Here is a 14,997-nt window from a genome sequence, read left to right as displayed (position 1 = left end):
TCCATGGTGTTTTTGATTGTAGCTATATCACTTTTCATTTCTTCCTGATTCTTGCATAAGTTGTTGATTTTCTCATCCATCCGATGTATAAATTCCACGACCATTACTCTAAACTCCTTTTCGGTCATGTTGCAAGCTTCAGTTTCACTGATTTCCTTTCTTGGCGACTCCACATTTTCTTTCCTCTGTGAGTTATTTCGTTTCCCCATTCTGGCTATCACCAGAAAGCTCAAGCTTCCGTTTGCGTGGACCTGGGCTGTGTGCTGTGGGGACTTCACTCCACCCGAGTTTCACTGAAGTGCTCTGACACTAGGACGTGTGGCTGCCTTTGGTTGGTGGGAACCAGACTTGCCCAGGGTCAGTGTCCCCAGTGTTCCGTGTGGTCTCGTGTGCACACTTAGATTCAGGGACCCTGTCTGCACCACACTGTTGGTATGTGCCGAAAATGAGATCCTTAGCAAGTGCCAGGAGTCAGAGTTTCCCTTTGTCTGCACCAGGACTAGAGTGTCAGAGTCTCTGTTGCCTTGTGCGGTTTCTCGTTGAGACTCAGGGTCCCTATGTGTGCATGCACCAACAATTGGGGTCGCTGGCTCTTAGTGTGAATGCGCTGTGAGTCAGGGATCCCAGGCAGCTGTGTCCGGCGTGCCAAATTCCCTGAAGTGGAGCTGCGACCTGTGTGTGCTCTCTCTACTGAGCCAAACCGGCTAGGGCGCACACTCTTGATTTCCTGAAGGTGAGCTGGCTCCGTGCACTCTCCCGGAGTCCCGGAAGGGGGGCGGAGTCTGTCCTGCACGCCAAATTCCCCCAAGGGAAAGCCCCTCTGTGCAAGCACTAAGATTCCCTGAAGGGAGAGCTGTGACCCGCAAGCCAAATTCCCCCAAATTCTCCGAAGGGGTGCCCTCTGTGCGCACTGACAGATTTCCCCAACAGGGAGCTGATTCTCTCCTGTGCGCTCTCGCGCGCGCGCGCCAAATTCCCTGAGGGGGAGCGAGTCCCTGCGCACAGCTCTGCGGCTTGGGAGAGAGGCGGATCTATCAGTTAAAATGGCGCTGTCTGCGCGCCTGCGGGGAGGGGGTAGGCTCTTTGACTCACGGAATTCTGCCGGGACGTCTGGATTCTTGTTGTTTGTTGGTCTGAAGCTGTGATAGCAGTTCTCTGTCCCCAGTGGCTGCAGGGTCCTGGTTTGTGTCAGAAGCCAGGATCCGAGTCTCAGGCAGCTCTGTTTCTCAAGATGGCGTGGTCTCCGCGTCCGCAACAGCCGCGGAGATGTGTCCGCTTTGTGCGCGGGGCTCCGCTGTCTAGGACTGCCCGGTTAGGCAGCCCCTTGGAAGGCGTGCAGAGTCTAACTGACCCTAGCTTATACACACACACACCACACACGTCTACACTCTTCTCTATGGGTTCCTCACTCACACTCTCTCTCTCCCTACCTTCCTGCCGGTCGCCATCTTTTTCCTGGCTGTAGTTAAATCTTGATTGTTGTTGGTATCACTGGGAGGAATTGACCTCCCCACCAATTGGCTGTGAGGATCAGCTGTGTCTACGATGGGAGAACTTCTGTGCTGAAGACACCATTAATGGGACAAGACTTGCTTCAGTGGGGCTTTGGTGCTCACTGAGTCTGCCCCCTGAGTGTGTCCCTTATGGATCTGAGGAGTTGTAATCTGGATGGTCCCACTCTGACCCCTGGGTAAACTGGCTCTTGGATCTCCAAGGAGGTGCTAATTTCACCTCTGCCTGAGGCCACCCAGCAGGAGCTACAGAGAGATCTGCAGATTCCTCTTCTTTGTTTGGGTTTTGGAGGTGCCCAGATGAGGCCCAGCTGTGAAGCAGTGCAAGCTGCTGTGAGGCCTTGTGCCTTCTTTTGGATGTTCTGGGTCTCACTGACTCAGCTGCAGTTTGTTAGGTAAGTTTAGAATTCAAAGGACCAGGCCATTCATATACAAAAGCCTCTGCACTCAGCTTGGATGGGGCGGAGTCTCATGGAGGAGCAAGCAGCAATGGCTTCGTGGAGCCGGATCTCAGGGTGGAGCAAACCGCAGTAGCTTCCTGTCAGCAATGCCCTAAGAGGCCCCTGGGTCTCAGTGTCCCTCTGTAATTGCTGCAAGCACCTCTGAGAGAAAGCTACCCTCAAGTTCCACCTGCTGCCAGACAGTCCAGTTTCTCCCCGAATGAGTCTGGGTCCCCAGAGTCTCGCCCGGAACTGGAATTCAGAGCAGTCAGGAGCTTTTGTCTCCCTCCTGATTGAGAAAGCCAGCTGCATACTCAGTTGCCAGCCCTCTCCGAGGGCGCGCCTCCGTACCTCTGCCTTCTGCACCTCTGCCTTCCGCACCTCTGCCTTCTGCAGCTCCTGTGAGTCTCAGTGTGCTTCTCTCTTTTCTTCTAGTTGTAGAATTTCCACTCAGCCAGCCTTCCTGTGGTTCTGGATGATGTCCATTTTGTCTTTTAGTTGTAGTTTTTAAATTGTTGTACGAGGCAGCAGTTCAGGTGTTTACCTATGCCGCCATCTTGGTTTCTCCTCACATCTTAGAACTCTTGAAAGCAAGATCTGGGTAAGGAAGTTCTTCCTGAGATAAAAAGGCTTGTAGAGAGAGGTGTATTGACTGCAGCTTGGAACAAGGATTGGCCAGGTGATTTTCCTTGGAGCCGTCTTATCCTGTGGAATCTGGACTGCTCTGCTCTTCCTCAGTCCCCAGCACCTAGGGGGACAGTTATATCACCAGCTGGAATAGATGACCTAATATAACACCCTCTCTGTGTTCTTAAACTTGATAAATCTCACTGTGTGAAAAATCTCCTACATGTTTTAGCCTAAATTTTCTTCTGCTTAACCCTGTTACTTCTACCTCACCTCCATCAGACTGCCTGAGTTAATTACTTAGAGATATTCTTTGAATAATTATAGGGCACAGATAATTTCTCTTTAGCCCTCTATCTTCCACGTCCCCCACCCTGTGGTCTCCCTTTAGCCAATTCTAATTAACTTTTTTGATCCTTCCTCAGTGTTGTTCCCTCTAGCTTATTAATTACATTTCTCCCCCGGGAATGCTTTCTGTACTGGCTTTGTCTATTTAGCCAGAGGAGCTGAGAATGAGAATCGAGAGCCACTCAGTGGGAGGTGGTACATTCTTCTTTATTCCCCACCACAGGTAGGCCCTCCCACTTCTGAGAAGATTTAAAACCCAGGTGCTCTGTCTTTCTTAGCAAAAAAGTAAAAATAGTAATTCGTATTAAATTGTATACCGTATTTTTCCATGTATAAGATGCTATTGTTCTCAGAAAACTACAGGACATTGAAAAAAGAGATAGAGGAAGACATAAACAAATGGGAGAACATACCGTGTTCATGGATTGATAGAATCAACATCATTAAAATGTCCATACTACCGAAAGCAATCTATAGATTCAATGCAATCCCCATTAAAATACCAACAGCATATTTCACAGACCTAGAACAAACTCTCCAAAAATTCATCTGGAATAAAAACAAAGACCCTGAATAGCCACAGCAATCCTGAGAAAGAAGAACAAAGTTGGAGGGATCACAATACCAGATATCAAGCTATCTTACAAGCCATGGTTCTCAAAATGCCTGATATTGGCACAAGAATAGACATATAGACCAATGGAACAGAACAGAGAACTCAGAAATAGACCCAAGCCATTATGCTCAATTTATATTTGACAAAGGTGGCAAGAGCATACAATGGACTCAAGACAGTCTCTTTAATAAACGGTGCTGGGAAATTTGGTCAGATACATGCAAAAAAAAAAAAAAGAAAAAGAAACTAGATCACCAACTTACACCATACATAAAAACAAATTCAAAATGGTTAAAGGAGTTATATGTAAGATGGGAAACCATAAAAATCTTAGAAGACTCCATAGGCAGCAAAATATCAGACATATGTCATAGCAATATCTTTACGGATATAGTTCCTAGGGCAGTGGAAACTAAGGAGAAAATAAACAAATGGGACTTCATCAAAATAAAAAGCTTCTGCACAGCAAAAGAAACCATCAACAAAAGAACAAGAAAGCCCACTGCATGGGAGAACATATTTGCCAATGCTATTTCAGGTAAGGGTTCAATCTCCAAAATTTACAGGGAACTCATACAACTTAACAAAAGGAAGATAAACAATCCAATCAAAAAATGGGCAAAGGACCTAAATAGACACTTTTTGTAAGAGGACACACAGAAGGCTGACAGACGCATGAAATCCTGCTCAAAGTCACTAATTATCCAAGAGATGCAAATCAAAACGACAATGAGGTACCATCTCACACCTCTCAGAATGGCTATCATCAACAAATCAACAAACGACAAGCACTGGTGAGGATGTGGATAAAAAGGAACCCTTGTACACTGCTGCTGGGAATGCAGACTGGTGCAGCCACTGTGGAAAACAGTATGGAGTTCCCTCAAAAAGTTAAAAATGGAACTCCCATTTGACCCAATAATCCCACTTCTAGGAATATATCCCAAGAAACCAGAAACACCAATAAGAAAGGATATATGCACCCCTATGTTCATAGCAGCGCAATTTACTATAGCTAAGATTTGGAAACAGCCTAAGTGCCCATCAGCTGATGAGTGGATTAAAAAACTGTGGTACATCTACACAATGGAATTCTATGCTGCTATAGAAAAGAAGGAACTTTTACCATTTGCAACAGCATGGGTGGAACTGGAGAGCATTATGCTAAGTGAAATAAGCCAGTCAGAGGAAGATAAATATCACATGATCTCACTCATATGTGGGATATAATGATCAACATAAACTGATGGACAAAAACAGATTCAGAGACGAGATAACACTGAACAGGCCATCCAACTTCAGAGAGAAGGCAGGTGATGGGGGAGGGGGGTTAGAGATCAACCAAAGGACTTGTATGCATGCATATTAGCATAACCAATGGACAGACACTGGGGTGGTGGGGGTTTGTTCTCAGGGGTGGGAGTGATCGGGGGGACAATCGGGGTAAAAAGGAGACATGTAATACTTGAAACAATAAAAAAAAGCTGAAGAAATGCTTTTTTTTTCTAAAAATTGTTAGACTTAAAATTGAGGGGCGTCTTATACACAGAAGTCAGCCAAGGAGGGAGCCTCACAGGTGGATAGCTATCCATACCTTATCAAATAGGCTTCCTCCAATAGCGGGTTTTATTGTTACTGATGTCACCTGATGCCATAATTGGAGGTGGAGGTGGAGAGTGTGCAGATGCAACAGGGACCAGAGCGTTCTGACCCCATAAAGATGTCAAAAAATAAAAAGATAAATACCAGTAAGCGATTGTCTTACTCTGCAAAATTCAAACTGAATGTAATCAGCTATGCAAAAGAGTATGGAAATAGAACTGCAGAGAGACAATTTGGATCTCCTCTCACTGAGTATATGACCAGACAGTGGAGAAAACAGGAAGAACAACTACTTAAGATGCCAAAAAAGGAGAAGAGGAAAACCAGCAAAATGAGCAAACTTGGAGCAGAGGAAAACCAGCAAAATGGGCAAACTTGGAGCAGAGGCTTAAGACTTGGATTATGGAGCAGCGCCAGAGTGGCGTATGTGTGTCAACCAAGCTTATTCAATGTCAGGCAAGAATGTTTGCAAGCAAAATGCACATTGTTGATTTTACAGGAAAGGCAAAATGGTGCTTCAATTTCATGAGGAGAGAAGGGTTGGCCATGAGAACACGAACAAAGTTAGTTCAGAAAATGTCACCAGTTTATGAGGATGATCTCACATATATAGACAGTGACTCAGAAGATAGTAGTGATACAATAGAAGTTGAAGAAATTGATTTGTCTGGAATTAATAGTGATGAAGAAGAAAACAGTGATGCAACAGAGGCTGAATAAAGTGATATGCTGCATAATATCATAGTACTGGTATGTAAATGTGGTGATTACTAAATAAAAATGTGTTCTGTTTTATGTTTAAAATATTGATTTCTTAATTTTGGGTTGGAAAAATGAGGGCCATCTTATACATGGGGACGTCTTATACACATAAAAATACAGTAATATATTGTGGTAAAACAACTATTATTTGAATGTTTGGTATTTGCTAGGAATTGTGCTGAAATCTTCATATAATATCATATTTCATTTCTACAACAATCCCATGAGATAAATATTATTATTAATATAGGTTTTACAGATGAAGAGATAGAGGTTCAAAGAGGTTTAGTAACATATCCCAGTAATACAGATTGAAGACGCTGAAACTAGAATTTGAACCCAAGTCTCCTCTCTGACTCCAGAGCAACTTATTCACTAGTTTGTTTACTGAGTTTGGGTTTTTTGGTAAAACAAAAGTCCAGACCATTGGCTCGTAGCCCACCAAGAAAACAAACACACTAACCTGGGATGAGATGCCCTAGTGTAAAAGGGGCTTTCTAAATTGAGATTATAAAACTGATATAGAAGCAAGTTGGTGTGGCACTATGGGTCTTTACATATCTTAATACCTGGGAATCTCCTTCTGCAAAAAAATAATACTCTGATATATTCTTGACTTGCTTGATTCTTTTTTTTTTTTAAGAGAACAAATTCATTTTATTTACTTTTCAATAAGTTTAATTCTTTGAGGGGTATGGCATTACATGGATTCTGTGTTTAATGGCCTTAGTGGGAAGGTTGCTTCAGAATTTAGCACGAGCCATGCCACTGTTTCCATGAGCATGAGTTACCTTTCCCAAGATTACTCTGGTTTTGTTTGGTTTGCCACCAGGAGTCACTGTATTGTCCTTTTCTTTGTACACATAAACACATCTCTTGCCTAGATAGAATTCAGTTTCATCTCCAGCATAAACACCTTTAATTTTAAGAAGAGCTGTGTGCTCCCTCCTGTTCCGGAGACCCTGCTTATAGCCAGCAAAAAGGCCTTGGACCACAGCCTTCCAGATATATTTGTCCTTATAGAAGTCCTGTCTCAGCAGACCTCCACAGGATCCAAGATGGCGGGGAAAAACTTGCTTTGATTCTTAATTCACTTTTCTAAAAGTTTGATCTCTGAGAAGGTTATGTGTGTGTTTGGTGAATTGAAAGTGTTGGGAACCTGAGCAGAAAGTGGCTATGTTTAGAGAAGCCAAAGGAAATGCAGAACTCTCCGAGTTTGAGGGAAAGCAGACTTTAGAAAAGTAGATATAATATCTGACTCAGAGCTTTGAAAGGAAGGATGACTCATAGTCTGGTAAATGAAATGTGTTAAATACAGTCACAAGTGATTACTGCAAGGAACAAGAGAGGAGACACGTAAAGAAACCAACATGGCCGTATGGAGAGCAGTTAGTAATGAGCTTTTGTCAGAGATGAAAAAGAGACCTATAACCAAGAATAGATAGAGAAGAAGGGGGTAAACTTCTGAGAACACTGTCAGGAATACCAGGTGGGTGAGATCTGGGATGCTAACAATAAAGGACCTGCCTGAGCAGTTAGTGTTCAGATTGAGAGGCATGACAAGGAAGGCATTAGCCACCTGCTTCAGTGAGATGATTCAATATAGCAGATAAAGAGAGGGCATCTCCATCCTCTGTTCTATTTCCGTTTTGCCTTTGACTTCTCTTTTAAGGAAAATGGCCTTCCTGCTAGAAGGAATAAAACAAGCACGGTTAAGAGGAACTTGAGCCCAGGGCTGTGGAGAAGAAGGAACAGAGCCACTGGCTTCTATAAATCAGTTAGAATCTTCAAAACCAAATGAAAATTATGGGCATCATCATAAGACCTGTGTGTTTGAATCTTTATGGCATCATGGGGGTTGAGAGAGAGGCAAGGAAACAGGATGGAGTAACAGTTTTGGTTTGCAACATGATTTATGAGCATTTCTAAAGAGAAGAGATCTCTTGGAGCTACCGTGAGTTCGGTAAAAGCACGACTTGCCATATTAGCTTAATCCTTCCTTCATTCCTTCCACACAGAAAGGTGCATAAATCTTACACATACCACTTGATAACTTATTAAAAGTAAATATATCTATATATCCACCACCTGGATCAAGAAATAGAACTTGATCAGAACCCTACAAGATTCGCTTATGCTCCTTCCCAATTCTAATTTCCATTTTCAGAAAGATTTGCCATCCAGGGACATCAGAAAGATTTGCCAGACCAAAAATTTTTTAATTTTTTGATTTTAGAGAATGAAAAGGGGGGGGAGGGGGTGGGGGAGAGGGAGAGGTTGGCTTTGTTGCTCCATCCATTCATGCATTCATTGGTTGATTCTTGTATGTGCCCTGACTGGGGATCAAACCCTCTACCTTGGCTTATCGGGATGACTCCAAACAACTGTGCTAACTGACCAGGAGATTAGATCAGGTTATGGACACAGAGAAAGCTTGTGATCCAGGAAAACATTTAGCAGAATTTCACAATAAACTAATAGGCCAGGTAGAGAAATGATAAAGACGTGGATTTGTAGCTATTTGAACAATCATACCTAATAAATGTTTACTTATAAATGACTCAGTGTCAACAGAGTCTTCACTGTAGCTATGTGCCAAAGAACTCATGTCTGACTCTGACCTGTCCAGCTTGCACTCAGATTCTCATGTCCTTACATGACACAGATCATGAGGGATAAGCAACATGTTGGCTATGTGACAGAATGAGAATCCAAAAGAATAGTGGCAGGCTAGGAAGAAAGGCTCAGGTAGCAAAGTGACATTTAAAATTTTGTTATTAAATGTTTAATTTTATAAATAACCATACTCATGTTTAAAAAAATAAATCTTACCACCCATAAGCAAATATATGGTGTCATATCACCTGAACTGTTTGTAACTTACTTTGTGACACTACTTCCAAAAACCTAGATGTGGCCTGAGGCATTCGGAGTAGAGTGGCACTGCGGCAGAGGTGCCTGGGCCCACTGGACTCTGGAGAGATTGTCCAGGCTGGAGCCCTGTGGGGGATTCATCGGTACATGGAGCAGCATCCCACAGAGCATTGTCAAGAAGGCAGTGGATTTCCAGAGTCACACAAAAATGACTTCAGGATCCCATGATGCAAGATTGTGAAAGGGGAGCTTTCTCTGGATAATTGGTTGCTCCTAAGCTTCAGAAAGGCTGACCTGTCAGAGCAGTGATGGGGCCAGTTGGTATGTTTCATGACGTCAGATTTCAGCTAAGCATCAGAAGATATTTCTCTAGCAATTGGAAGAGTTTACAACTAGAGTTAAGGCTGCCTTGTTCAATGGTTGGCTCCTTACTGCTCTAGTCTTCACGTACTAGGCAGCCAGTTTATCAGATATACTATGCCAGATAAAAGTTCTGGGCATTGGATCCAGTTACCCCAAATGCTGGCTCTCAAATCAGTATGAGAGCATTTACAAAAAATCAGGTTTTGAGCCCCATCTTCTGAATTGTGATTCAGTTTGTGTAGAGTAAGGTTTAGAATCAGAATTTCCAAAAAGTTTTTCATGCTCCTTGGAGAAATGGCTGATTCCATGGCAGGTGCAGGAAAAAGACATTATCTGTACAAGAACATCTTGGGCCAGAAAGTAAGGAAGTGCTCAAAGAATGATGGAAACATGTCAAAAAAAGACACAGAAGCTAGCACAAAAAGGCTCTGGTGATTAAATGAGGGATAATTTCAGTAACAAAATAAATAATGATAGAAATGATTATAACCTCTAGAGAAAATAAGGATCCATGAATCCATAGTGATAAGAATGAATGAATGAATGAATGAATGAATAAGAAGAAAAACCTCTTTTGAAGTAGAGTGCAACAATAGAAGAAATAATGGAGTTTGAGTATCATCATGTGACAAGCACCATAGTAATAAGTATTTTGAGCAAGAATTATTAACGAATGCCAGAACTAAGTGGGTGAAAGTTTGATGAGAAACATTGCTGTCTTCATATTTCAAAGTGTCTCCCTATAAAATATTTATTAATTTAAAAGAGACAAATAGTGTCTTTATAATGGAGAAATCTGGCAGATACCACCATGACCAAGTAATGGAAGTGACCACCACCAGTTGTGGGCCTGACTGACATCTCATGCCTCTGATATGATGCACTGAGAAAGACGTAACTTTGCTTTTATGGTATTCCTGTCAGCATGCATAACCTTAATCTAATTATGGGGGGAAATCAGACTAATCCAGGCCGAGGAGCATTCTACAGTTGGCCTGTGCTCTTCAAAACTATCTGTAAAGAAAAAGGCTAAGAAAGGAAGTGCCAAGGAGACTTAAAAGACATTTAGTAAAATGTATCATGTAATCCTGGATTGGATATTTTAAGAATTATTTTTCTAAAAAGGATATTCTAAGAAGTTGGCAAAATCTGAATATCTATAGCTCATGTACCAGTATTAATGTCCAGATTTTGATCATTGTACTGTGGTTATATTCTTGGGAAATATACATTTGGAGTAAAGGGGCATGTGTATATGTTCTCCTTGCTCTCGAATGTTTCAGGAAAGAAAAAATATGTGAATATATATGTAGAGAGAGAAAATGGAAAAGCATATGTGTTAAAATGTTAACAATTGGTGACTTTTAAAAAATATATATTTTTTTATTGATTTCAGAGAGGAAGAGAGAGGGGGAGGGAGATAGAAACCTCAATGATGAGAGAGAATCATTGATCGGCTGCCTCCTACACACCCCTTACTGGGGATCAAGCCCGCAACCTGGGCATGTGCCCTGACTGGGAATTAGGTATCAAATCATGACATCCTGGTTCATAAGTCAATGCTCAACCACTGAGCAACACCAGCTGGGCCAGTTGGTGACTCTTGATGAGCGTCCTTTTACTATTTTGCAACTTTTCTGTAAGTTACTTTTCCTGTGTAATTTTCTGTAATTTCTTAAGTGTTGTGTCTGAAATGTTTTAAGGGGGAAAATGTGCCCCAATGATTGTGATGCAGAGCTATGTTTGAGAGCTACCAGATGTCTGTCAGGAAGATTCTTTAATTGCCTTCCCTCTGAGGCCCTCTTATCTCTCCAGAGGTGGGCAGATTCATATTCTCTCTCTCTCTCTCTCTCTCTCTCTCTCTCTCTCTCTCTCTCTCTCTCTCTCTCTCTCTGTGTCTGTGTGTGTGTGTGTGTAAAAGTAAGGAGATCCTAGAGATATTCTTGTAAGCGCTGTCATTGTGGTGAATTGTGGATATCCACATTTGCTTACATGACTGGCTTCTGGTTGGGGACTGTATATGGACAGTCCAGTGACAGCCCTGCCCTCCCCCAGTAACAGATGGAACTTCTGAAGAGCCCTATGTGATTCCCTTCACACTTAAGTGGTATAAGACCCGTAACAAGCTGGATGTTTTGTTTGTCCTGTGGAAGAGTTGTATGTGGCATTCATTATTTTTGGTGAACCTGTTCTGTTTATATTCAAGTTGACAATTGTTTCCATCTTGATTGATTAATTAATTGCTTAACCCCATTAATCCCTAGATGGCAGGTTAGTTTAGATCCCTAATGAACCTACCTATTTCAGGATTACACACCTTGCCAGTCCTTGTGTTTCACAGATGATCAAGGCCCCACACTAGGGCACAGACAAGGGCAGGTCACCAGAGAAGAATCTTTCTCTCTGAGCAAGAAGATGAGCATGTACAGCTTCATCAGGCAGGATTGCAAATGACTAAGCCTGACCACATATCCCGAGATACGCCCCCTTTCCCCACTGCACAGCATCTGCTCCTGGAGCATTTCAGAATAATGGCAGCTTTTTCCTGTTTATTAAGCAATTAAAAAGAAATGACATTGCTGTACTTAGAAATATTGAAGTCTCATGAGAGAGTACATACCCAATGTGTCCTCAGTGTCCACGGCTTGGACTGGGACTCTGGTGACACGTGCTCTGCGTCAGGGTTCTACCTTAGTGTTTCCTCAGCCATCTAACCCATCAGCCTAACCCTTATTTCCCATCCCAGAGCTCTGCCTTCTCCAGTGTTTGTCCTCTTTTTTTCCAGCCCTTGTTGTTCTGATTAACCCAGCAGGATTTCTGTGTGTTCTCTGTTTCTGTGCACACACCCCTGGTGCCAGCAGCACCTGCTTTGTGGCCGTGTGACCTGTACAGCTGCACAAGACCCCACGCTGGAAAAGGCCGGCTTGGTTTAACGCTCTGCCCTTGCCATCTGAAATTCCTTACAGTTTTTTAACAAGGGCCCCACATTTTCACTTTGCACTGGGCCTGAAAATTATGAAGCCACTCCTGTACCTGACGTGGGCAGCATTCTCATGCCCTTCCCCCCACCCCCAGCCAGGCTTGGCTGCACACCCTAAGTATCAGCTCCTCCACCCCCACTCCCAACACTTGCTCAGCTTTGGTTAGCTAAAGTATGACCTTTGACCCTTGGCAGATTGCCCACATCAGTCACTCTGACCCAAACGGTTTGGTTTCTGCAAATGTAATCACTTCCATTTCTGCAATCCCACTGCCCGCCTCCCCCCCACTCCCCCCGCAAGTCTACAGAGTAGCAGCTGCTGCTGCTGTCCCTCTGCACACAGGCAGCTGACTTGCCTGCTGATTGTGAACATCCCAGTAATCCAAGTGCTAATGGTATTTATTCAGTCCAGCCTGCTTAGCCCTGAACAAGGTTTATTCTCATTTATCTCGTCAGAGACGAGCTACGTCCTTAATATCCTTTTGTTGACTTTGAGCACACCAGCGCCACTAATGTCACTAAAAGGCTTGCCAGGCCCCTGCTCTTTTAACTCCCTCAAATCTCCAACCCTCAGGTCATCCATCTTCCAGCCATCAAGACACACACCCAGGCAAGGGGTGTAGCTCTGGTCCAGATTCTGTAGGCTGGGAGGGGTGTGAGGCCAGCTATATGTGCCCGAGGCATCTGAGCTAAATAAAGCGGTGCTCTCTTTGGGTAGCAAACCCACTATAATCATAACCTTTTTGTCACAAAGCTTTGGCTAGCATTTTGGCATTATTAGCTATTCTCTCTTTAGCACAGGGTAGTTTTAGCTCTGCCTCACAGGTGAGGATAGTGAAGTAAAGGGACTTATCTGAGGTCATCAGTCATTGTTCACAGGATTCTCACCAAGGGTTCTCCAGGCCCTGGCCCTTGCACCTCACTCTGAGCTATTTTGGGTATTTACTCCCCAAAAGCACACAGCAGTGAGCATTCAGAGCCCAAGGCAGAGCTGCCTGGGGGGAGAGAGGCTCTGAGAGCATGTTGGTGTCTGACCCTCTGGCCACATTGCTCAAGAAACAATTGGCCTCTGCTGTCCCTGCCTGGATGGACTGAGTGCCATGGGAAATGCAGGCCTTGTCTCTCCCAGGCTCCCTCTGTGGTGCTTCCTCAGCTCCTTGACTGGGCAGCACAAAAGGCTGTTTTCAGAGGGTATTGTATTTAACCCCTGAGGTGTTCACTGAGCCACTGAAGCCCTGAGCCTGGGTAGGGCCCAGATTTATGTGGGGCCCTCATTTAAGCTGGTCAGGAGAAAAGGCGGCAGCGTGTGGGCTCGGGGTTGCTGAGCCCACATGGCCACAGGCCCACATTTGCCCACAGTCCTGCTTTACTTACCCAGGTCCTTCCGAACTGCTGCAGGAGAACAAGTGGATTAATTGCTTTATGAAAGCGATTTCAGCAAGTGACAAAAGGCATCAGCTTTCTCTTTTCCTCTCTGGTTTCCTTCGCCTGTGCATTAAGCTCTGTTCTCTCGTACTCTAAATGGGCTTTCCCCTTTGGGTTGGGTGGGCCTGGCTACTGCTGGCAAAGTTGTAGGTGCTCTTGGCTTACAGCCACCTTACCTTGTGGAGAAGAGAACTTTTCTCTGTCCTGACTCCAGTGTGGAGGACTGAAGGGCTCTGACTGCCTAGTCCTGGGGGACCCACTGAGGCCATGGTTGCCAGCACTGGGCCACAAGCTCTCCCCTGCAGCCTGGGGAGTTGAGACCCACCACATCAGTACCACAGGAGTGGGAGAAGCAGCAGTCTCAAAGGAAGGAAAGTGTCAGTGCTAGGAGATGGGGAAGAAGGGATGCTGGGCAGGGATGCTAGGAGATGGGGAAGAAGGGATGCTGGGCAGGTACAGGCACAGCGCCACGTAACCAGAAACAACCTGACCTGGGAGTGGTGGGATAGGCCTGGTTCAGCGTGTCTCCTAGCTCAATTCCTGTCCCGCCCCACCCCACCCCCCCCTTCCCCCATCACAGCATCACTGTCCTGAGATGAATCTTGCTCCCGGGCTCTCTCTGGTGTCTGACACCTGGAGGCACTTGTTTCCAACTTTCTGTTTTTCCCTGGGTGTGGGCTGAAGTAAGAATAGGAGCAGGTTCCATTTTCTGGGTAGTGTCTGGGTCCTACGTCACCCCATCTTGGTCCCAGCCACAGACCTGCTAGCACTATGCCCAGCTTGGCCTCTTGGTATCAGATGAGCTGCACCTCTCGGCCCAATTTTTATGACTCTCCAGGGAAGCCTTCCACTGAACAGTCTCCTCACCTCTACACACATGATCACTCTGTCCCCTGAGCATCTGCCCTTTCTCCTCTCCACAAGTTGTCTTACCTCTCCTCTGGCTTACTGTAGTCTCACCTCTCCTATGCAGCTCTCCTGGCTCTTCTAGAACCCCACAGACCTTAGGTTCAGAGCCACCTGGTCTGGCCTAAAGTTACAAGCCATTCATTTATTCATTCACTCCTAAACCAGTAAATAGCATCTGGTGTGAATCCTGGCTTGCTCAGTGTTGAGTGACAGAGAGCAGGCTGAGCTTCCCCAGGGATCTGTCCTGCATGGGGCTTCTCTGAGCAATTGCCTGGCAGTGGCTTGCCTCTCCATCTTGCCTAAGACAGAGTCAGGCCCTCTCTAACTTACATTGGGGCTCCCATGGAAGTACCAGGGAAGCCATATCTCCTATTGGCTTTTGGCATCTTTTCTTGACTCCCCATCAGTTTATTCTTTCTCTGGAGGATCCCAAGTATTTGCCTACACAGTACATGTCTTCCCCCTTTGCAAGTTCTTTGGCTGATCTCTTCCTTCCCCCAACTCCCTTCCCTCTGAGGATCCTCAGTCTGTTGCATGTTT

General features: G+C 44.6%; 1 protein-coding gene and 1 pseudogene across 2 annotated transcripts in view; one reads left to right on the top strand and one right to left on the bottom strand.

The window, feature by feature from the left end:
- The window catches only part of SIL1 (SIL1 nucleotide exchange factor), a 230,013-nt gene that overhangs the window by 206,859 nt on the left and 8,157 nt on the right, over positions 1 to 14,997 (top strand). The window lies entirely within an intron of this gene.
- Positions 6,584 to 14,843, bottom strand: LOC114231373 (60S ribosomal protein L35a-like; annotated as a pseudogene).

This window comes from Eptesicus fuscus, chromosome 6 (genome assembly GCF_027574615.1).
Source record: "Eptesicus fuscus isolate TK198812 chromosome 6, DD_ASM_mEF_20220401, whole genome shotgun sequence".
NCBI lineage: Eukaryota > Metazoa > Chordata > Mammalia > Chiroptera > Vespertilionidae > Eptesicus > Eptesicus fuscus.
The sequence above is the reverse complement of the archived record's forward strand: the minus strand, read 5'-3'. Positions and strand labels throughout refer to the sequence as shown.